This window comes from Stegostoma tigrinum, chromosome 6 (assembly GCF_030684315.1).
Source record: "Stegostoma tigrinum isolate sSteTig4 chromosome 6, sSteTig4.hap1, whole genome shotgun sequence".
In the NCBI taxonomy this organism is placed as follows: domain Eukaryota; kingdom Metazoa; phylum Chordata; class Chondrichthyes; order Orectolobiformes; family Stegostomatidae; genus Stegostoma; species Stegostoma tigrinum.
The window spans coordinates 86,309,496-86,333,201 of NC_081359.1; the positions used below are offsets into that span (position 1 = coordinate 86,309,496).

The window sequence follows — 23,706 nt, forward strand, 5'->3', positions numbered from 1 at the left end:
AGGTGCTATGGATCAGAGCCAGCTTCGCAGTGAGAATTGAAAATGAAGAAGATTACATTGTTAGATATTGGGAGAGACAAAGCAAAATAAGTCTGAAATGTTCTTGATTGCTGACCTCTACAATCCATATTACAAATGGGCAATTAACTCTGAACTCTAAAACAGGAGCAGAATGAAGAAAAAGCACTCACAAAACTGCCAGCTGAAGGGATGGTCTCCTGCTCTTGTCAGGTTGCCATAGGAACATGTGTAGTGTCAGCCCATTTACAGACCATGAGCGCATTAATTGTTGACTGATGCTGTGTTTGCCAGAGCCAGCACTCTCCTCAAGGGTAATGAAAGCAACTTCCTTGAGTATTTTTACGTCAGAGAAGATAGATTCTTGAAAAGCAAAGGAGTGAACCGTTATCTGTGATAGGCTGGAATATAGAGTAATCAGATCACCTTGATCTAATTGAAAGGCAGAGGAAGCTCATGGGGACAAGCAGCCTAGTCCTGCTCTCACTCATCTGTTTGCACATTTGTATTCCTGATGGAAAATCAACGGCTGTAGAAGGAGCGGTCAGGAGGATATGAATGAATTACGTAGCACTGGCTGGGTATGTCTTTCTACGATGTCGATGCATTTTCCAAACAGTTCATTTTTTGTACCAACCAATCTGCCATTGATAGGCTCTGAAAAGAGGCAATGTTCCTTCCCCAGAAGAGAGTGACCAACTGTATTTCAGCCTGAGCTGCTGTTTTTTTGTGTTTGTACTTTTGTCTTGCAAGGAATCTTTTGTTGTTTCTTGATCGTTCACTAACTTCAGATATTGCCACTTTTAATTATTTGTTCTAATAATGATCGGGAAATATAAATCTTCACATCAAAAGTAATATGGTTTTTAGTGAGAAATTAGAATACAACAGTTTTCATTTTGCATATATACTGAAAAATGCCTTTCAGATGTTTTCAGTATTTTACAGCATGGAGCAAAGGCTCATTTTAAAAAGTCAAGTGATTTACTCCAGATAATCAATTCTGAAAGTTTCCACTTATTACGGATGTGACCTGATTTGATGGGCCACATCTTGCAGGAACAGGGCAGCTGCCAGGAAGCATGACACAGAATTGTGTGATGTGCTGCTAGTTATCACACCCCAGTTTCACAATGGCAGAGTGCAAACCTGAAATTGTGCGCCCAGTGAGTCAGGGGATGTGGGGGTAGATTGAGGCCAAGGGCAGAGGAATGGTTTAGGTCTGGTCCAGTGGGGTGGTTGGGTTTGGCCTGGCCTGGTGGGGTGAAGCAGGTCAGGTGTGGAGTGGGAAAAGAGGGTAATATTTCAGGCGGTGCGGGGAACAATAGAGGGGGCTGTGTCTGAGCTCGAAGTTGTGTCAGGTCAAAGCCTGAGGGCTGTAAACAATATGAGGGAGGTATAGTTTGGGGTATGTGAGATAAGTATATGTTCAGGTGAATAGTTACTCTAGAGTTAGACCATGTATTTAAGAGCCTAACCTTTCCCAATTAACTACTTATTTTCTTTAGAACCCTCCAAATTCTCCAATTTAAAAGGACACTTTCAAATGGCTTCAGGCATAGAGGAAGTGCTCAATGGAATCTTTAATTTCCTGGACAATTCCTTTGAGCCTTGTACAAAGGGGGTTCTGCAGGGTCCCCATGTGTAATTCACATCTACATTGGAAATATATCTGTCTGACCATTGGAAGATCCAGGCCAATATGATTTATTTTTGCAGGATGAAAGGCAACAGTTAGATCCCAGAATGTAATTAATTCCTATTCTTCATTCACAGGATATGGGCGTTACTGCCTAGGCCAGCATTTACTGTGCATCCCTCCTTACCCAGAAGGCAGTTAAGAATCAACAATATTTCTGTGGGTCTGGAGTCACTTGCCAGCCTAGGCAAGGACAGCAGATATCCTTCTTTAAAGAACAGGGAAAATTTTGGGAAATTGAATGAAGGGAATATTGTCAAGCATGCTGAGCCAACACTAAGTAACCAGACTTTTGAATAACCAATCCCAGACTTTGTGAATATTTAATTCTAGACCTCAGTTTTGTAACTCCAACAAAAGACTTAATATTTTTTGAATACACATTAATGTCAGCTGAGAGAAAAATTAAATAACTTGGTAAACTGATTAATATCTATGCTTTAAACACAGAACATTTGTTTTCAGCCACCGTTCACAGAAAAGATAGACAGGAAAAACAAACGAGCAAACACAGTTAAGGGATAAATAAAAGAAAATAACATAACTGGCCAGTTTACTCATGATGCATTGTGGACTCCGTAATTATTTTTCTGGAAGTGCCAATTAGAATCACTTTCCCAGTTCCTTCAGATTTGGTAGTAATACTTCCAAATCAGCTTTCTACTCTTTCGGCTTTTGGAAGCTGGTGTGAGCTGGTAAGCAGAGAGCTTTCAAATCTTCATGCTATGTTTTCAGCAGCCAAACTCAACTCCACACAAAACATAGTTCAATAAAAACAATTTCAGCTCTGATCCCACCCTAGTAGACAGACTGTGCCTTCCCTCAACATCTGCCATCTTCTTGAGCAGAAAGTTTCCTCCAGACTTTCAGGAACCAATTCCGAGGCACTAATTTTGCTAAAAGCCGATTTCTGCTATCTTTAAACACAATGTTCTTCATGGGATCACTGGGTGTGTAAGACAAGACTGAACCCACAATTAGGCTCCAGGCCTGGTGACACAAACAAGCAAATTCGTTTTTTTTTTCCTTTTACCACAAACCATTTCATAATATTGATAAATTATCTTCAGCCCAAAACTAAAATTTTAAAAAAGAAAGAAAAATGAAAATAATGAAAAAACAGTGAGGTTTCTAACTATTGGTACCGCACTTTATAGAGCACAAAACTCATTTTTGTGACAGACAGAACACTTTTCTAGCTAGAGAGTGGCATTTTGATGTAGCAAACAACTCTTATGTTTAACTGCCAGTATAGTGTCAGGTATGTAGGCTGTATATCTCAAAAACTGGTAGATCATATCAAACAATCTATCCCTTTGTCTTTTCACAACAACGAAGGGATTGACCATGACCAAACAGCCTGTGCTTGTAAAACATATGACACAATGTTCATCCTAGGATGTTATTCTGCAATTTGATAATATTTGCTGAATAATCCTGAACATGTGAGTAACTATGTTGAGCAGAATTTAGCATTTAGAATTGTAAATTGGGCTTGCAATATAGTGCACTTGCGTGTACTGTACACTACACATATGAATACACAAGCCCAGAGTTCATTGCAGCCAGAGAGAACGTGCACATACACTGCGCCTGCTTCAACTCAACAAATAATAACTGACATTTATCATTTCCTGGGGCAATGCCCTGGCCAGTCAGAGTTTGGATCATGCCTTTATAAACAAGGCCTGGCTGTGAAAAGTCAATTATCTTTAATAGGTAAATGCTCTGTGGCAAGGCCTCTTTTAATCAAACTCCACTTTCCAACCAATCTGCACTGTCCTCTCATGCAGTGGAAATGTTTGTTTACCTTTAAAATTGATATTCTTGCATGTTGTCCTGATGAGTGCAAGACTAACATCTCTCTATACATACTTGATACATAGCAGACTGAAAGCCACTTGCACATAAGACCATAAGAAATAGGAACAGGAGCGGGCAGTTCAGCTACTGAGCCTGTGTCACCATTCAGTAGGATTATGGCCGATCTGACATTCCTCACATCCACTTTCCTGCTTTTTCCTTGTTATCCTTTATTCCTCTACTGACCAAGACTCTGTCTATTTCAGCCTTACACACAAGGATACCAACCCCACAGTTTTTTTGTGGTAAACAGTTCCTAAGACTCACAACCCTGTGAGAGAAGAAATTCCTCCTTATCTCAGTCTTAAATATTCTGAGATAATGCCCTCAGGCTCTAGACTCTGTGAAAGGATACATCCTTTTAAACCTTAGCCTTTTTATTTTTAAAAACGAAGAATTATTGGCTAAACATCTCTTTCCCAAATAGGGATATCTGCAGAAATAACTCATTTCCCCTCCTTGCCTTTTGCTCAAGCATGTGTTTTTGGGTTGTTCAGAAGGGTAAATATTTATATATTCATGATTGAAATGAACTATGTTAACTAGTTTTGCATTTTTATTAATAATTATTATTATAAACTTACGTAAAACTTTAATAAGTTTTGTTTTATAATAAAGCAATAATATTGTACTTAGTAAAGAAATCCTGTTAATGGATCTTTTATTTTCATTCTAATGTAGAGGAAGCATATCATTGGCCATATTAGGAATCAGGCAAACCATTTGTATTCACATTGTGGCCTGTGGAGTAGGGGACAAGAGAAAAATAGTGCCCTCCTCACATCTCAGTCTTTACAAAAGTTGATATTATGAATCTCTATTTCTCCAGAGAATATGCTGTTGAGATCAACACCAAAGATTAATTGAAAACTAATTATTCAATTAATTATTTCCTCACTTAGTTTCGCTGCAAAGGCCTTTGAGAAAGTTCTGCATATTGTTGAATGAGGTAAAAATTTATTTTTAATGTGTACTAAATCTACAATTACTGCCTCACTTATCCTGAAACAGCAATTTTATATTTGTTGAATGTAAAATTTCTCCATTTTGGAAACAATTGTCAATTATTTTTAAAATGTTTTAAAATTTTAAATCTTTGTTGACAATATGTTTCTCCCAAATAATACTATGTCTTTATCCCAGTCATTATTTTACTATTTAATGTAAAGCTAAAAGTGAAGGAATTCTGTGGTCTTTACTTTCAGGTTTTCTGTGATAATACTTCAGTGTGATTGGCTACTTACTCTGCCTGTTAAATCACCACTATCTGATAATCCCTTCGATTGAAGTCAGTGGAATCTTCCTACTCTATAAGGTAGAGAGCATTCTTGCAACTAAGCACCTGTGCATGTTTTTTGCCTGCCATTAGTAGGTTAATGATAAAAATAGAAATTTCTGGAAAATCTCAGCAGGTCTGACAGCATCTGTGGAGCAACATAAGAGTCAATGTTTCGGGTTGAGTGGCCTTTCCTCAAAACTTCCCTGACCTCTACATTGCAGAGGCTGAGCGCCAGCTCTCAGATCATTGATTATATTTAAGACAGGGATAGATAGGTTCTCGATTGTCAAGGGGATCAAGGGTTATCGGGAAATAGTGGGAGATCAAGGTTGAGAAACTTATCAGCCATGATTGAATGGCAGAGCAGACTCGATGGGCTGAATGGCCTACTTTCTGCTCCAATGTCTTATGATCTTTATAGCTCCTTCTACCTGTCCCGGACAATGACCCCATGATGGAAAATTAGGCCATTTTGTCTACTATGGTCACCAACACCATTTCAGCTGGTGATCTCCCCCATTGCCTCCAAACTGATCATCCCCTAGCCCCACACAGCTCGCTTCTACCTCCTTCCTAAAATACACAAACAGGACTGCCTAGGCAGGCCCATTGTTTCTGCCTGCTCCTGCCCCACAGATCCCATTTCTTCTTACCCTGACTTGATCTTTTCTCCCCCGGTCCAGTCCCTGCCCACGTACATTGACAATTCCTCTGATGCTTTATGCCATTTTCACAATTTCCAGTTTGCGGGCTCCAGTGGCTTCCTCTTAAGTTCTGGGGAAGGGTCACTCAACCTGAAATATGAACTCTGATCTCTCTCCACAGAAGCTGCCAGGCCTGCTAAGCTTTTCCAGCAATTTCTATTTTTGTCTTTGATTTGCAGCATCTGCAGTTCTTTCGGTTTTTATAAGTAGGTTAATGCCTGACTAGGAGAAACTCTTCTACACGACCGGTGTTGAGGGTCAGAAATACATGATCTGGGAGTGTTGTGGAGGCAGTTTCAACTGTGGCTTTCTGTAATAGTGGGAAAAGCGTCTAAAGAGGAAATAGGTCTTGAGCTATGGAGAAAGGGCAGTGGAATGGAACTAGCCGAGTATCTCCTGCACAAAGTGTGCAAAATGGCCTGTTTTTCTGTTGTATTCATTCTGCAATTAATGCAATTATTAAGGCTGCAGATTCAGCTCGGTTAAGCCGTTGGCCCTGCCTCAGCTACTGAAACACTGATTCATGTAAAAACTGAAAGAGCAGCAGATGCTGCGAGTCAGAAACAAAAACAGAAGTTGCTAGAAAAGCACAGCTGGTCTAGCAACATCTGTGAAGAAAAATCAGAGTTAGCGTTTGGGGTCCAGTGACCCTTCCTTGGAACCTCAGAGCAATTTCTGTTTTTGACACTGGTTCAAGTGTTTGTTACCTCTAGATTTGACTATTCCAATGCACTCCTGAATGATCCCCCCCACATTCTGATCTTTGTGACTTCAGGCCATCTGAAACTCTGCTAGCTTATCCCTGGTTACACCTTTCATGCAGCCCCTTCATCCCTTTTGTTGGCTATTTTCTCTCAGTCAAGTGACACCTTGATTTTAATATTATCACCCTTGCAGTCAAGATGCTATCAAAATGCAAATTATTGTTGTTTGTTTTAAAAACACAAAAACGAGGAAAAGGCCATATTCTAGTAAGCTCTGGTCTTCATGAGACTGACTCTGAGTATCATGGCAACCATTGCCCTCAATCTGAACTGCTCAATGGTGCCTGGTGATGCAGAACAAGAACATTCATAACTCAAGCCATTCAAATAGCAATCAAGTCTGAGCTTCTGACATAATAAAATGTGAGGCTGGATGAACACAGCAGGCCAAGCAGCATCTCAGGAGCACAAAAGCTGACGTTTCGGGCCTAGACCCTTCATCAGAGAGGGGGATGGGGGGAGGGAACTGGAATAAATAGGGAGAGAGGGGGAGGCGGACCGAAGATGGAGAGCAAAGAAGATAGGTGGAGAGGGTGTAGGTGGGGAGGTAGGGAGGGGATAGGTCAGTCCAGGGAAGACGGACAGGTCAAGGAGGTGGGATGAGGTTAGTAGGTAGCTGGGGGTGCGGCTGGGGGTGGGAGGAAGGGATGGGTGAGAGGAAGAACCGGTTAGGGAGGCAGAGACAGGTTGGACTGGTTTTGGGATGCAGTGGGTGGGGGGGAAGAGCTGGGCTGGTTGTGTGGTGCAGTGGGGGGAGGGGATGAACTGGGCTGGTTTAGGGATGCAGTGGGGGAAGGGGAGATTTTGAAACTGGTGAAGTCCACATTGATACCATATGGCTGCAGGGTTCCCAGGCGGAATATGAGTTGCTGTTCCTGCAACCTTCGGGTGGCATCATTGTGGCAGTGCAGGAGGCCCATGATGGACATGTCATCAAGAGAATGGGAGGGGGAGTGGAAATGGTTTGCGACTGGGAGGTGCAGTTGTTTGTTGCGAACTGAGCGGAGGTGTTCTGCAAAGCGGTCCCCAAGCCTCCGCTTGGTTTCCCCAATGTAGAGAAAGTCCAACCTGTCTCTGCCTCCCTAACCGGTTCTTCCTCTCACCCATCCCTTCCTCCCACCCCCAGCCGCACCCCCAGCTACCTACTAACCTCATCCCACCTCCTTGACCTGTCCGTCTTCCCTGGACTGACCTATCCCCTCCCTACCTCCCCACCTACACCCTCTCCACCTATCTTCTTTGCTCTCCATCTTCGGTCCGCCTCCCCCTCTCTCCCTATTTATTCCAGTTCCCTCCCCCCATCCCCCTCTCTGATGAAGGGTCTAGGCCCGAAACGTCAGCTTTTGTGCTCCTGAGATGCTGCTTGGCCTGCTGTGTTCATCCAGCCTCACATTTTATTATCTTGGAATCTCCAGCATCTGCAGTTCCCATTATCTCTGAGCTTCTGACAGATGGCTTTTGTCGTTTTCAATGATGTGAATGATAACATTGAAACAAAGCAACACTGTAGGACTAGATTTTATTTAAACAGCTTTCAGTTGTAAGCATCTTGTTTTACTGATAAGCTGAATCCGTGCAACACTGTTTGTCAGAATAGGTATATGGCTGGGCTGACTGCATATCACACATGAGCTCCACGCAAAACAAATTTAAATGTTTAATGTGCTGTCAGAGGTTTGGCAGAAATAAACCAAAGCACTCAAATAAAAAAAATGAAATGTAATCATTCAAGTCATTTTAGTAATCAATGTTTTGCAAAGCATATATTGTCCTTATCATCTTGAATTTTAGCAAGGTGCAGTAATACCTTTTTTGGCATTTAATATCTTCCTTTCTATTATTCCACAATATTTATAATTGCGAGGACGTTGGGTCAAAGCTTTTATTTTTTTCAAGTTCATTCACAGAATGTAAATGTCACTGGCTAAGCATTTATTGCTATCCCTAATTGGCCACACGTAGTTATGAGTCAACTGGTCACCGGACCCAAAATGTTAACTCTGATTTTTCTTCAAAGATGCTACCAGACCTGATGAGCTTTTCCAGAAGCTTCTGTCTTTGTAATTGCCATTGCCATTGGTCTGGAGTCACAGATCAGCGAGAACAGGAAAGGATGGCAGATCTCCTTCCTCAGAGGACATTTATGAACCAAATTATTGTTTTCTGACAATTGACAACATTTCATGGTTGTCATTAGACTCTTAATACCAGACTTTTATTGACCACAAATTCCGCCATCTGCCATGGTAGGATTTGAACCCAGGACCATAGGGCATTACCTGGGTCTCTGGACTGTGCACTTCAGAGACCTAACTTGTTTAATAAATCCCCCTAAGCTACCACTGATTGATAGCAGCATTCTTGGATAATTCTGGTTTGTCCACCAAAAGTAATTTTGTGCAATTTTGTTTTTGAAAGCACCCTCAAATTGATCCAAATCAGCTGTGTGGGCTGAGGCACATGTAAACTTAACACAGTCCTCTTGAATTAAACAATTTCCAAACCTTCTCTATTCCGTAGGATACTCTTATCGGTTTCACTCTGCTTATCTGTCAGCCACATAAGTCCTCCGTACTGCCTGCCTTTTACTGCTAAATGAATGAAGCTTTGTAGAAATGTTGGAATTCTGTTGCTGCCTGAATATTATTTAATATTTGTCATGTATTTGCTTTCAATGTCTGCTTCCACTGTACTGGCCTCCCTAACAGTCAGGCATAACAAGGCGTAGAGCTGGATGAACACAGAAGGCCAAGCAGCATGAGAGGAGCAGGAAGGCTGTCATTTCGGGCCTAGACCCTCCCTAAGAGTCAGTGTTGGTTGTGGGACAATATCCATTCTGATGTTTCTTGTTGGGTAACATCCTGTAGCTGGAGACTGTGAAGCATTGGTTTGCACATGGTAGCTCTTAATTGTGATGTGGCTTTTCACATATGCGAATGCAAAATGGAGATAATTCAATTACAGCTACAAGTGAGAACTGAACTTCTCCATTGTTGTAGTTGGGACAGGGATATGTTGGGAGACCATGAATGTGCGCTCTTTGGGAGAGGATTCAATACCAATCACTTCAATTTCTGTTTCTGTTCGACTCCATTTGTAAGTAAGCTTGCATGAAGATGGAAATCAGAAATTGACAGCAGTGAAACTGAAAGCTTAAGTCTGGAATTTGATAAATGAAGGTGTTTAATGGGTCGATTTATTTCTAAAATTTGGTCAGGTTTGTATGCACCATTTGATCCAACTGTAACAATAAGATTTTTTTTCAGTTTAAGTTTGTGATAAACAACCTCATTGCTAGGGATACCTGTAATTTGTTAACTAGATTACCAGTGTGAATGATCTTTTACCTGGAAGCAGTACTGTGGGGAAAATTTGTAATCTCTTTACACATATGTGGAATTTGCTCTTATTCGATACTAGAAAAGAGCTTCGAAATTTTTTACATAGCCAATTTTCCCATCAACCTGTTCAGAGATGCTATTACACAGCTATGGAGCAGGTGGGACAAGTGGGACCTGCACCTGGGCCTCTTGGTCCAGAGTAGATACATACCACTGCACACAAGATGGCCCTGTATGTGAAACACTTCAAAGACTCACAGCAAGACTTGAACTCATGATCCTGGTTTACAAAACCAGTGTTTTAACCACTGAACTATGGAGGCTGAGGTGAAAGGAGCTTTGAAATATTTCAGCAATTGCATCAATTGTAATATTTTACGTAACTTAGTTAGTGAGTTAAAAGTGATAATAAGACGTGGCATTCCTTGTATTGACACTGTAGTATTTGGAATGAGGGCTAGTTAGATTCACTGACTGTGAGATCCTTGACTGGGGTTGTTAACCTTGGACAATCAGGGATCTCATGGTCATAGTCCTCATTCCAATCACTACTGACACATTCCTAGAGCAAATAATACATGTTACTACAAGAACATACAAAGAAACAGACCAGAGAAAGTCAGTGGCTGGAAGCTAGTAATGGGGTGTGAGAAAATGGAAAAAATTTGAATAAGGTCCTTTTATCTGTTTTCATTGTAGATGACATAATGGACATCCTAAAAATAGTAGAAAAGCATGAGGCAAAATGACAGAGAAATTCAAAATGATCACAATCACCAGACAAAATATATAAAAGGAAAACACAAGGGACTAAAGGCAGACAATTCTGCTGAACCTGATAACCTGCACCTTGGGCATTAAGAGTTTATAGAGCTACAAATATATTAGGTGTAGCTTCCAAGATTCCCCTGACTCCATAAAGGTCCCAGTGTCAGTGAAACTGAAAAAGTAACACCGTTATTCAAGAAAGGAAGGAGACAGAAAGCCAGAAGCTATCAGTCAGTTAGTTTAACATCTGAAGTTAGAAAATGCTATAAAACATTGTTAAGGAGGTCGTAATACAATCAGGCTGAGTCAACATCATTCTGTGAAAGCAAAAGTATGTTTGACAAATTTATTAGAACTCTTGAAGGGTGTAACATGCAGGATGAATGAAGACGGGCCAGTAGATGTAGTTATTTGGACTTCCAATAGGCCTTCAATAAGGTGACATAGAAAAGGTTTTGATAGAAAATGAGGACTTACGGCGTTGGGGGTGATATGGTTACAATTCTAAAGGGGTTGCAGGAACAGAGGGAACTGGGGCAGCATATGTGGGGAAGCACGGTGGTTCAGTGGTTAGCACTGCTGCCTCACAGCACCAGGGACCCGGGTTCAATTGCAGCCTTGGACGACTGTGTGGAGTTTGTACATTCTCCCCATGTCTGAGTGGGTTTCCTTCGGGTGCTCCAGTTTCCTCCCACAGTCCAAGGATGTGCAGCTTAGGTGGATTGGCCATGCTAAATTGCCCGTAGTGTTCAGGGATGCGTAGATTAGGTGGGTTATAGGGGGATGGGTCTGGGTGAGATTCTCTGAGGTTCATTGTGGACTTGTTGGGCCGAAGGACCTGTTTCCACACTGTAGGGATTCTATGATTCTATGATGTGTGCACAGATCATTGAATGTGGCAGGACAAGTGGAGAGAGCAGCAAATACAGCATGCAGTGTTCTTGGCTTTAATAGGGGCATCGCATAAGAGCAAGGAGGTATTGTCAACGTGTATAAGACACTTGAAAACCTTAGCTGGAGTATTATGTGCAGTTGTGGGCACCAGCATGTAGGAACAAATTGAATGCATTGGAGGGAGTGCAGAAGCAATTTACTGGAATGATTCCAGGAATGAGAAACTTCAGCTATGAGAACTGATTGAAGAAGTTGGGATTGCTTCCCTGGAGAGGAAAGGCTGAGACGAGACTTGATTGAGATTTTCAAAATCATGAGTGGGCTGGACAATTTAGAGAGGGAGAAGCTTCTTCCACTCGTCAAAGAAACAAAAATGAGAGGGCATAGATTTAAAGTGATGTGCAAGTAGAGCAAAGGTCATGTGAGAAAAAATCTTGTTCGCTGAGCGAGGTGTTGGAGTATGGAGCACGCAGGCTGGAAATGACATGGGGTAAGTTCTATTGTGACATTCAAGAGGGCATTGAATGTGTTTTTGGATAGTATTGCTGTGTCAGGATATGGCGGTAAAAGGCAGGAGATTGACATTAGATAATATAGCCAGACTAGATAACACACACACAATGGGCAAATGTCCTCATTCTGCATCGTAATCATTCTGGGATTCTGTGAACTACCACTGGCACTGGTACATACGGCAATGGCACATTTGACTGGGGAAAGGAATAATAAAACTAAAACTGTCACTGGAGCTTCGATGATAAAAACACAGTGCACCGAAATAAATGTTATGGGAAGTAAATCAAAATGTTCCACACAATAAACCTTTGAGTGAAGCAAGAAGGTACCTCTGATGGCATCAGACATGCCCTTTGCTCCAAGATTTTGCGGCACACTGTGCTGTCATTGTGCCATCTGGCACCTGGCTGTAAGCAGCACTAAAGGTGTTGCCAGTGAGATTCAGATAGCAGAGGATTGAGCTACTGTGAAACCTCAAATGTCAATGGGAGTGATATTATCAGCTTAATCAGGTGGAGCGGCCAAATAACAATACTCTCTCTTCAAAGGAGGTCATTAACTGGAGACCTGAGATGCTCATGTTACATTTTCCTCTTTCAAAATCATTTTCAATCACTGTTTTGTTTTATTATGTCTTCATCAGGTTTCTTTTCAGACAATAATAATTGTGAAGTACTTAACGGAAGGAAACTGCAGTCGTTACCTTGCCTGGCCCTACATGTGATTCCAGACCCATAGTGATGTGGTTGACTCTTAACCACCTCCTGAGCAATTCAAGATGGGCAATAAATTAAAGAGTGGCTCAGTGGTTATCACTGCTGCCTCGTGGCGCCAGGTACCCAGGCTCGGTTCTACCCTCAGATGACTGTCTGTGAGGAGTTTGCACAATGCCCCTGTGTCTACGTGGGCTTTTACCAGATGTTCCAGTTTCCACCTGCCCCCCACAGTACACAGATGTGTGGGCTAGCGGGATTAGCCATCGGAAATTCAGGGTTACTGGAATAGAGTGGCGTGCTGGATTTCAGTAGGATGCTCTTTGGAGGAGCGCCACGAGAATATCCATCCTTGTTTTTGGATTATGCTTTAGCAATGGGTGGAATTTAAATCCCTCAGCATCAACAAGGTCCATGGGTGGCCTTTCTGCCCCACTGCCCATTGATATCAAATGCCCAAGTGGAGCTCACGCAACGGTCAAGGGGGTTACTTGTGGGAAACACAGAAGACAGACCTGAGCAGGGCTTCCCAGGGTGAGTTACTCAATCAGCACCTGTCTGCGTGACCCAATTTTGGGAAGGGTGATGCTGACTACCAGCCCCTACCCTTGCTGCTGAGAACCACATCCCTATCTGTGATCCACCTCCTTTTGTCACTCCTGACTGTGCATGGGATCGCACATTCAATAGAGCCACCAGCCTCTGGCTTTTCACTCCAGCAGCCAGAATGTCCGGTCCCCTGGTCCATGATCCCAGGAGAGATTCATAGTTAGGTCAACCCAGCAATGAGTCTTCCCTGGAAGATACAAGGTGGGGCTTTCAGCAGCTGTCCAACTGGTGACCAAGAGCCCCTACTGCCTCAATGGAATACCACCTCATATTTCAAATCACTTATCAAAACTTGTCTCCTGGACTTTAAATGCTGTAGAACTATTTGAAATGCAAAAAGTAACTTTTCGTTTCAGTATCTGCTGCACCTGCCATATTATGATACTGAAAATCTTGATCAGTTGTTGTGATTGAGTCTCACTTCAATTCTCAAGCTTTAGCCGAGTAGACTCAAAGGGCTGAATGGCCTTTTGGTGTTCATATGTTCAAAAGCAGCCCATTCACTTGGGAGTGCAAAGATTTTGTCAGGTTAAACATAGCCTTAAGGTGGGGGGCACAAGCAAAAAAGACCCCGACATAGCCTTATGACTTTTTTAGATAGACAATGACCCAAAAGCAGGTTCTCTTTCCTTAGGTGGGAGATATGTGCTACAGAACGTTGGCTGGCGGCAGTGAAGAGAAACTACTGAGCAGGCCATTGTGAGTAGCAATTTTCTTGGACCTAGTCACCAGAGGAGAAATAACTTCATGACTAAACCAGGATTGTCAAGCGAGATTCCCCTTCATATCCAGAACATTGTCTGCATAGCCCTCCAGCAACAGATCCAGGCCTTCGAATCTGAATAGGACACTTCATTGTAATTCTGTATCCTCTCACACTTATGAGGATCTCAACACTTATGAACCTCGCAGCTTACCCTTGTTTACTTGTCTTTCTCTCAAGATCCATACTATGTCCAATTCATCTACACAACCTGCACCAGTTTTTCATGAGGTTCCCAGAATAGAAGTTCACATATGCTCACTGTTCCACTATTTGTACTGTCTAAAAACTCTGAGTGGACTCAAGGGTTCGAACTGTTCAGTGAATTGCTGAGCCACAAACTGATAGTATAAGTAGTTCAGCAATGAGAATGGAATGGAATGTATCTCACAGAAGATACCACATCTGCACCTTCACCATCCCTTCAACCTTTGCTTGCCCTGGTGCCCATGTCAATTGCTCTGTTACCTCTGAGATGCTGCAGCCTGCAGTTGGCCTGAGACCTGTGTTTACAAGTGCTATTGACCCCAAGCATAACATGCAGAAGCCATGGTAGAAGTTGTTAAGTCATAACTTAAAGAGGAGGTAACCATATGTGTGAAGCAAGAGAATGAAAAGCTTTTTTTAAAAAAAAACCTTCGTGGGAGGAATGTTCTGGCTGTGCTAGATGACCCTTCAAGGTCAGATGACCTGACTACTTGTATTTCGGTGGATGTAGTTTATGCGAGGGAGCAAGGACTGTGACAAATGTTGGATTAACCAATAATGCAGGCAGACAGAGGCTGTACGGCTGGAGGCCATGCAATGAGCTGCTGCCAAAGAGTTTTGGCTGCAGGCAGGTGCTTGAACATTTCAACATCTGCACCATCCTCAAGGTTACCGGTGTCATCAACAACTTGCTCAAAGGTTGACAGATAAGGACAACTCTAATGTTGTTCCATTTGCTGAGCAGTATTCTGCAGCATACAGCAAAGCATTAACAGACCATAGTGCGATGGTCTGGCTAGTCCTTCTGGTTAGTCTGGCCTGTGAAATGGTTTTAAGACTCCAGTGGCCTGCTTGATAAAGGCTCCAATTCAGATTCTGACGCGGTTCATGGGCCAAGGTCTAATGTAATTCTATTTTAAAAATATGCAATATTGATTAAAACTTGGACAAGTGAGACACCACAATAATTTTAAAAATACATTTTCAATGTCAAAGAGGTTGCTTGGTGTAAAGTCTTATCACACCCGACATTACTCCAGAGAGGCTGGTATCCTGTCACCAAGTCACCTTTTATTTACATGGGGACAGTCCTTGTCACTGATTCAACTTTCTCAGAGCTAGCTCTCAGAATGATCAGAACTTCTCACACTCCTGTTTATATCTGTCAGCCAGGGCTCCCTGACTGGACCAGATTAACAGCCCCAAATCCAGGAACTCATATCCCATAAAGTTGTTATTTATGACCTCATTACAGGCAGTGCAATGCCATTAAAAACATTAATCAAATTGGAATGGACAAGCTCAAATTTGTAGGTAAATATCAAGTAGGTACAACAATTTCACACCATTTCTTGTATTTCAAAGTGACTCCCTTGGTGAAATATTAGTATGACAAACATTCTTGAAGTGTAGAATAACTGGATAATAAATTGCTGATTTCTGCACGTCACTGTGCATGTGCAGTCAGAAGTCGCGGATATTTGATTTGTGCCTTCAGAATAGTTAGCTTTGATTTATTCTCTTCTGTTTTAATTACAAGATCTGAGCCATTGATGTCTTTGAATGTTTTTATATTAGACGAGAGTGAGCCAGTGATAAGACTTTCAGAGCAGAGGTGGCTCTGGCTGCAGGATGCAGTGTTGTGGTGCCTGTGGCAGTGAGTTAAAAGTCATGATCCAGCAAGTTACACAGCTTTAACACAGCCTCCTTCCAGAAATGCACAGAACTAGAAAGAATATACATTGTAAGAAGAGACCATTGGCCAAACCAGTCCATGGTGTTGGTTATGAGCCATACAAATCTCCTCCCGTTCTTCCTTAACTAATTCTATCAAAGCAAGCCCAATTCCCTTTGATTTGTCTGCTATTTACTTTTCCAACGAGATCCTTTTGTATTCATTCATGAGTTTTGAGTATCACTGGCTATGCCAGAATTTACTCCCCATCCCTAGTTGCCATTAAGAAAGTGGTGATGAGCTGCCTTTTTGAACCACTGCAATCTATTTGCAGTAGGTAGATAACAATACCATTAGGGAGATAATTCCAGGATTTTGACCCACACGAAAGCAATGGTGATATTTTTCCAAGTCTAGATGGGTGTGCTGGTAGTGGTGTTTCCATATATCTACTGCCTTTTTTCTTCCAATTGAAAGTGGTCATGAGTTTGGAAAGTGCTGTCTCAGGAACTTAGATGGATTTCGACAGTGCATCTCGTAGGTGGTACACATTGCTGCCACTGAGCGTTGGTGATATAGAGAGTGGATGATTATGGATGTGGTGTCAATTAGGCGGGCTGCTTCATCCTGAATGATGTCAAGCTTCTTGAGAGTTGTTGGAACTGTGCCCATCCAGGCAAGTGGGGAGTATTCCATCACACTTCTGACTTGTGCCATGTGGATGGTGAACAAGCTCTGTGGAATCAGAAGGTGAGTTACTTGCTGCTGTATTCCAACATCTGACCTGCTTTTGTAGCCACAGTATTTATAAAGCTAGTCCAGTTCAGTTTCTGGCCAATGGTAACCATGAAGATATTGATGGTGGAGGATTCAGTGATGGCAGTGTCATTGAATGTCGAGGGGTGACGGTTAAGTTCTGTCTTCCTGAAGATGGTACTTTCTTGGAACTCAGTGGTCTGAAAGTTTGAACAGCCTTAGTGAATTTCTGCAGTACATCTTATACATGGTACACACCCTAACTCTGTTCACCATCAGCTGTACAGGGAGAAAACATTTATGGATGTGATGCTGGTCATGTGGTGTTTTGCTCTTGATGGTGTCACATTTATTTAGTGTGTTTGGATCTGCACTCATCCAAGCAAGTGGGGAGTATTCTATCGCACTCCTGACTTGTGTCTTGTAGATGGTCAACAGGTTTTGAGGGCTCAGGAGATGAGTTACTTGCTGCAGAATTCTTAGCCTCTGACTTGCTCTCATAGTAGCTGTATTTATATGGCAAGTCCAGTTCAGTTTCTGGTCAATGATAACTCCCAAGATACTGGTGATAAGGAATTCAGTGATGGTAGTACCATTGAATGTCAAGGAGCGATAGGTTTTCTTTTATGGTGATAGTCATTTCCTGGCACTCAAAAAAAGCAATATTGAATATATGCTAGAAGGCACTTACGTGGTATGAATGTTTCTTCCCGTATATTATCCAGGTTTTGTTGGATTTAGACACGCACTGTTTCACTATTTGAGGAGTCATGAAAAGTGCTGAACATTGTGCAATCATCAATGAATATCCCACTGCTGAGCTTATGAAGAAGGTAAGCTTTGACTCTCCACTCGCTATGATAGTGAGTTCCACTTTCTAATCTCACTCTTAATAGAGGCATTTCAGTTTGAATTCCTGTTTGATAACTTCGTGAATATCATATAATGATGGCATCCGCATTTTGATTTTAGTGGAAAGTACTGCCTGTACAAGATCAGCAAGGTAGATTACCACCACCCTCTCAAGTGCAACTAGTGATGAATAATAAATGTAGACACAGACAGTGACACCCACATCCTATGAATGAATTAAAGAAAAATGTGGTGGATGCAGCTCATTGAATACTTTTAAAATTAAGGTAGATAGATTATTGACTAATAAAGGAGTCATAGCCGATCTTGGCTGGGTTGGAAAGTACACTTGGGACCACAGTCGTATCAGCCATTGTCTTACTAAATAACAGAGTAGGCTTGGGTATCCAAATAGCATCCCAACTCAAAATTACTCATTTCAAAAGCACACTTGTACGCAAATACAAAAAAGGCCAGTTACAACTTAAGAAAGTTGACTGGAAAATGTCACTTAACATTCTCACAGAACATTATCACTTCACTTACCAACAGCTTCTTTCCAGATTAATAAATTACACATAAGCTCCTGTAGCATGTGTCAACAGAATATTCAATATCAAACAAAATAAATTTATTGCGGAGATAACTACTTGGATAACTAAGGAGCAGGTATCATCACTGGTTATACTGATGATCAAGTGCAATTACCATGTCAAATCTGTTCCACTGTTCATAATGAAACATTTATTTTGTCTTCAGAAAAGATGCAGTGAGTAATTGCTGAGCAACCTGTTAAGAAATGATGCATAAGTGATTTCTTCTGTGTTGGAGCAGATGTAGATTTAGAGAACTTATTTATCATTGTATATTTTCTGTTCTGTTACACAGACATGACTCTTTTTTTTAACTCTTCAAGAAACTTCATGGGCTCCAGTCTGCTCTTGGAATCCAGAATCACATGAAAAGATATCTTCAGTCTCTTTGATCCACGTAAGAGTCCTGAAGATGGAAGATGTAACTGCTTTTAAGTTCAGCTCAGTGAGTGCCTTTTAAAAGCTGGCATTTATTTGTTGGATAGTGTTTTCTTACAGTATAATGAACTTTCACGTATTTCATGGAAATGTTTAGTTAAAATTAATAAACCCCAAGTTTCAACCCAAACTTGAAATGTTTGTTTGGAATTTTTCTCATTACATTGTGTACTACCAACTGATGGATGCGTTATTTGTTGAATGTCAAAAAGCTCTCCTGACCTTCAAATAAAAGCAGAAAATACTGGAAAGTACTGCTCACAATGCAGTCTCCTCTTTATCAGGGCATCAAACCCATATTGGGTAATTGCTTTGCAGCTCACTGCAGTTCAGTCTGCAAACCTGACCCTTAGACGTTGGTTGTCTGTCATTTGAATTCTCACTCCGACCTCTCTATCCTTGGCCTATTAAGCTGTACCACTGAAGATCAACATAAGCTTGAAGAATAGTCGCAAATTTTACATTTGGGCATTTTACATCCTCTGAACTTACAATCTTTTATGATAAACTCCGCCCCATTTTGTTTTGTGCTTCTTTACTGTTGATTTTGTTCATTTTTCTCATTTCACTTTAATTTCCTTTATTTCACATTCACTTGGCAGATATCTTGCTCCTCATACCTACGCCAAGTGCATCTTTTGTTTCTTAAGTTGTCACATTACTGCCTTCTTCTGTCTTGCGCCATGAGCTGTTTATCATTTAATCACTCCTGCCTCTCTCCATCCCTGACTTTCCCTTCTGTTCTTCTTCTTGCCTGTTTTTGTCCTTTCACTTTTTCAAAACAAGTTACATTTCTATTTTCTCTCGGGTCTGATGAAAGGTCACTAACCTGAACTGTAGTTTTATTTTTGCGTCTAAGCAGATAAAAGTTCAACTGTGTACATTTCATAATCTAGCCTATTTCTAGATAATTTCAATCAATCCTGATAGGTTATGATGCACATCTAGAGTAGGCAAGAACTTCAGTGTTCACACATGCGAATATTTTGAAAGCAATCAGGACTAAGAAGCGGGCCAACACTGACCATCCTCAAGGAGCATACAGGCAGTGGTGTGCTTTTAGAGATGAGTTCAGGAATCAGACATGGGGTGTTGATGCTATGTATGAATCTATGTGCACCCTGCATTGCAATTTAACACTGAACTATCAAGAGCACAAATACTTCTGGATATTAATTGTTATTCTCTAATACAGTCCATGTATAAAAGCCGAGTAACATCTTGAGGTGTACTATGCTTTCAATTTTGCTACTTTACACATATATTGGGCTTTACTATTGGTGCTGTGACAAATATACATTGTAAAATTTAAAGATAACCGACTTAAACTGAGCCTAAATTGAATGATTTCTCAGAATCCCTTTTTCTATCAGACAGCAAGTCTATAGAACGATGATGGAAAATCTAGACTAAACTGTTGATGTTAAGTGTGTGGATGAAAATGAGAACTATAATCACTGAAAGCGTTATTTTGACAGAAAGTATTCATTCCTTTTCAATGTATAATGATTTCTTCAAGCTTGCTGAATAATTTATCAGTGGTTGATAGTTCTTTGAGCCTTGCCTATTTTAATTTGTTATGTCTTGCAGACTATAAAGTTTGATTCACTGCATGGTTAATAGAGTGGTATAAACTAAAGTGTGCTTAAGGGAGAAGTCAGATGTTAAACTATCATTGCCATCAAGGTGAAATACTAAACACCAAAGCTAACTCCTGGTTCATGGAACCATAGAATTTTTACAGCACAGCAGGGGCCAATAGACCTACAGCGTGTGTGCTAGCTCTTTGCGGAAGCATCAAGATGAGTTAAACTTAAGAGGGTGCAGAAAAGAGTTACAAGAATGTTGCCAGGACTGGAGGGTTTGAGTTTTAGAGAGAAGCTGAATAGGCTGGCACTATTTTCCCTGGAGCATCGGAGGCTGAGGGATGACTTACAGAAGTTTATAAAATCATGAGGAGCATGGATAGAGTGAATAGTCAGTCTTTTTCTCAGCACAGGGGAGTCTAAATCTAGAGGGCATAGGCTTTAAGGTGAGATGGGAAAGATTTAAAAAAGACCTGAGGTGTAACTTTTCACGCTGGGGTTGTTGTGTGTATGGAACAAACTGCCAGAGGAAATATTGGAGTGGGTACAATTACAACATTTAAGAGGAATCTGGATGGGTATATGAAAAGGAAGGGTTTAAAGGGAAATGGGCTAAATGCTGACAAATGGGGCTAGGTCAGATTGGAACATCTGGTTGCTTTAGAACAGTTGGACTGAAAGGCATGTTTCTGTGCTGTGTGACACTGGGACTCTATTTCACTCTCCCTAACTTCTCTCTGCAATCCTGTAATTTCTCGCTTCAGTAAATTAACCATTCTCTTTTGGGAACAATAATTGAAATTGCTGCCACAGCACACTCTTAAGTAGTGCATTCCAGGTCTTAAGCACTTGCTGCAAGAAAATATTTGTCTGCGTATTATTGTCAGTTCTTTTGTCATTCAGCGTAAATCAAGTCCTCTGATTCTCTAAACACGCACCAACAGCAATAGTTTCTTTCTGTCTATTCTGTAAACCTCTTATTTGAACATTGCTATCAGATCTCCATCAAATCATTCAAGCTCTCTTCTTGAATGAAAGCAATGGCAGATCTCTAATCTGTCCACATACATGAAGTCCCTCAGCTCTAGAACCACTTCAAAAATTGTTTCTCTCTATGCCTTCATATCCTTCCTAAAGTGCTGAGTCTAGTTTTGGATACGAACCTCTAGTTGAGGGTGAACCACTGTTTTACAAAGGCTCCTTTTAATTTCCATTCTTTTGTACTCTATGCTCCATGAAGGGTATGTGACTATTTAAACTCTTCTCATCCCGTCCTGACATCTACAGTGATTTGTCAATGGATGCTGCCAGGCATCTCTGTTTCTGTAACCATTTCAGAGCAGTATCATTGTTTTATGTCGTCTCTTTTCTCGTGTTTGTTCTAATACAATGTTATCTGTTCATACTTCTCTACATGAAATTTCAGCTGACAATCTTTTGCCCTTTTCATCGACCTGTTTATGCCCTCTCAAAGACTGTCACAATCCTCCTTATAATTCTCAACATTCCTAAGTTTTCTTCCATTTGCAAATTTCAAAATGACATCTGATTCATTCAGTAATGTGTGCAAATCTAAAGTAACGATCATCGCAATTGATCGAGAAAAGCAGTGGTCCCTGGTGCAGCCCACTGTATACCTTCTTCTAGCTTTGTGTAGTGAGAGACTGGGAGCTATCCATTGGCTGTAAGTATGATGAAGACAGGTTACTCAGTCTCTTTATCAAGTACCTCTTAGAAGCCTATGTATTTCTCATTCAATACATCACTCTACTGCTCATCACTGTTACCTCTTCACAAAACTCGATCAAGTTAATTAAATATGAATTGTGTTCAACAAGGCAGTGCCTTCATTCCTTAGTTAGTTTACAGAAGGCCAAATAACTGTTAATCTTGTCCCAGATAACAAATTTTCATCACTGAAGTTAAACTGATGTGCCTGTAGTTTCTAGTTAAATGACTGATGTGTCTTGGTGCACATTAATGTTCTAGGTTCACAATTCCAAGATTAGTAGATATCACAGAACTCGGAAGTATTGTGAACTGTGAGAAACATAATGATAACTTCAAGCCATCATAGACTGCCTGCTGGTGGTGGCAAATACACGGCAGAAATTTCATGCAGAGAAGTGTGAAGTGATGCATTTTGATAAGAAGAACAAAGAAAGGCAATATGAAATAATGGATATAATTCTAAAAAGGTTGCAGCAGTAGAGGAATCTGGGGATACATGTACACAAATCATTGGAAACAGTAAGTCAAGTTGAAAAACCAATCAATAAAGCAAACAGAATCCTGGGTTTTAGAGAGACAAAGAGTAAAAAATAAGTAAGTTATAATGAATATTTACATAGAAGGTAGATCAAGTAGAGGCACAAAAGATTGACAAGGATAGTTGCAGGAATGAGGAACTTAAGTTGCACAGACGTATCGGAGAAACTGGAGATTTTTGTGGTCCATAAAATAAAGTTCTAAGGATATTTGACAGGTATTTCAAAACCATGATCGCTTAGGCAGGGTAGATAGAAAGAAGCTGTTCCCTTGGACAGCAAAGTTGAGAATCAATGGAAACTATATTAAGGTTAATGCTACAAGAGCTAATGGCAACATAGTGAAAATATTTTTGTGTTCAGCAATTACTTAGGCTCTGGAAGGCACTGCCTGAGAGTGTGATTGAGGCAAAATCAGTCTAGGCCTTCAAAGAGAATTTGGATAATTGTATGGGGAAGCAATAGCCTAGTGGTATTATTGTTGAACTGTTAATCCAGAGACCCAGATAACATTCTGGGGACCCGGGTTCAAATGTTGCCATAGCAGATGGTGGAATTTGAATTAAATAAAATATTTGGAACTAAGGATCTAATTATGGCCATCATCCATTGTCAATTGTTGGGGGAAAAGCCCCATCTGGTTCACTAATATCCATTAGGGAAAGAAATCTGTCATCCTTACCTGTTCTGGCCTACATGTGACTCCAGGCCCACACCAATGTGGTTGACTCTTAACTGCCCTCTTGGTCAATTTGGGATGGGCAATAAATGCTGACCAGCAATGACACCCTCATCGCATGAATGAATAAAGAGAAAAAAATTATATGCCATTCTTTGATTCAATTAAATGACCAAATTGTCATTGATTCTGTTCCTTTGCTTTTTTAGCCATGCTTTGTAATTGCAGAAAAGTGACAATGTTCTTCCAAGTGCATCCATTTGTTTATTACATTGTGCGAGACCAGTTGACCCATTGTGAATAATAATCATTACCATCAGAAACTATCTGAGTGAAAAATCATTAACAAACACTGGTTTCCAATAACATGAGCATTGCAATTCTTTTAACAGTGGTTGAGAATGTTGTGTTATTTAACACGTTAAGCACTCAACTTGAAATGAAAGATTGAAGCTGAAAGTTTGAGTTACGTAGCAACAACACACCAACCTCATAATGAGAGCAAGTTTGTATTGTAGAGACAGGCTGAAGTAAGAATTCATTTTGAGCCATGTCTTTTTGTCACAGCATTCCTGCCGCAGGTGTTATTTTTTAAACCAAGCACTTGTATGCTTTACTGAGATTAAAGGATATTGCGAAAGAAACAGAATATTATTGATTTCCTGACGCCTCTTAGGCATTCAGCTTTGCAGTGATAGCCTGCACAAAGTGAAATATTGAAA

The 23,706-nt window shown here is 40.9% G+C and overlaps 1 long non-coding RNA gene across 1 annotated transcript; it reads left to right on the forward strand.

Annotated features, from left to right (window-relative positions):
* The first annotated feature begins 290 nt into the window (after positions 1-290).
* Positions 291-18,573, forward strand: LOC125453320 (uncharacterized). The gene is made up of 5 exons (XR_007247750.2): positions 291-599; positions 4,483-4,529; positions 4,786-4,895; positions 17,295-17,402; positions 18,310-18,573. It is a non-coding gene; the product is annotated as an uncharacterized LOC125453320 (long non-coding RNA).
* Positions 18,574-23,706: the final 5,133 nt, after the last annotated feature.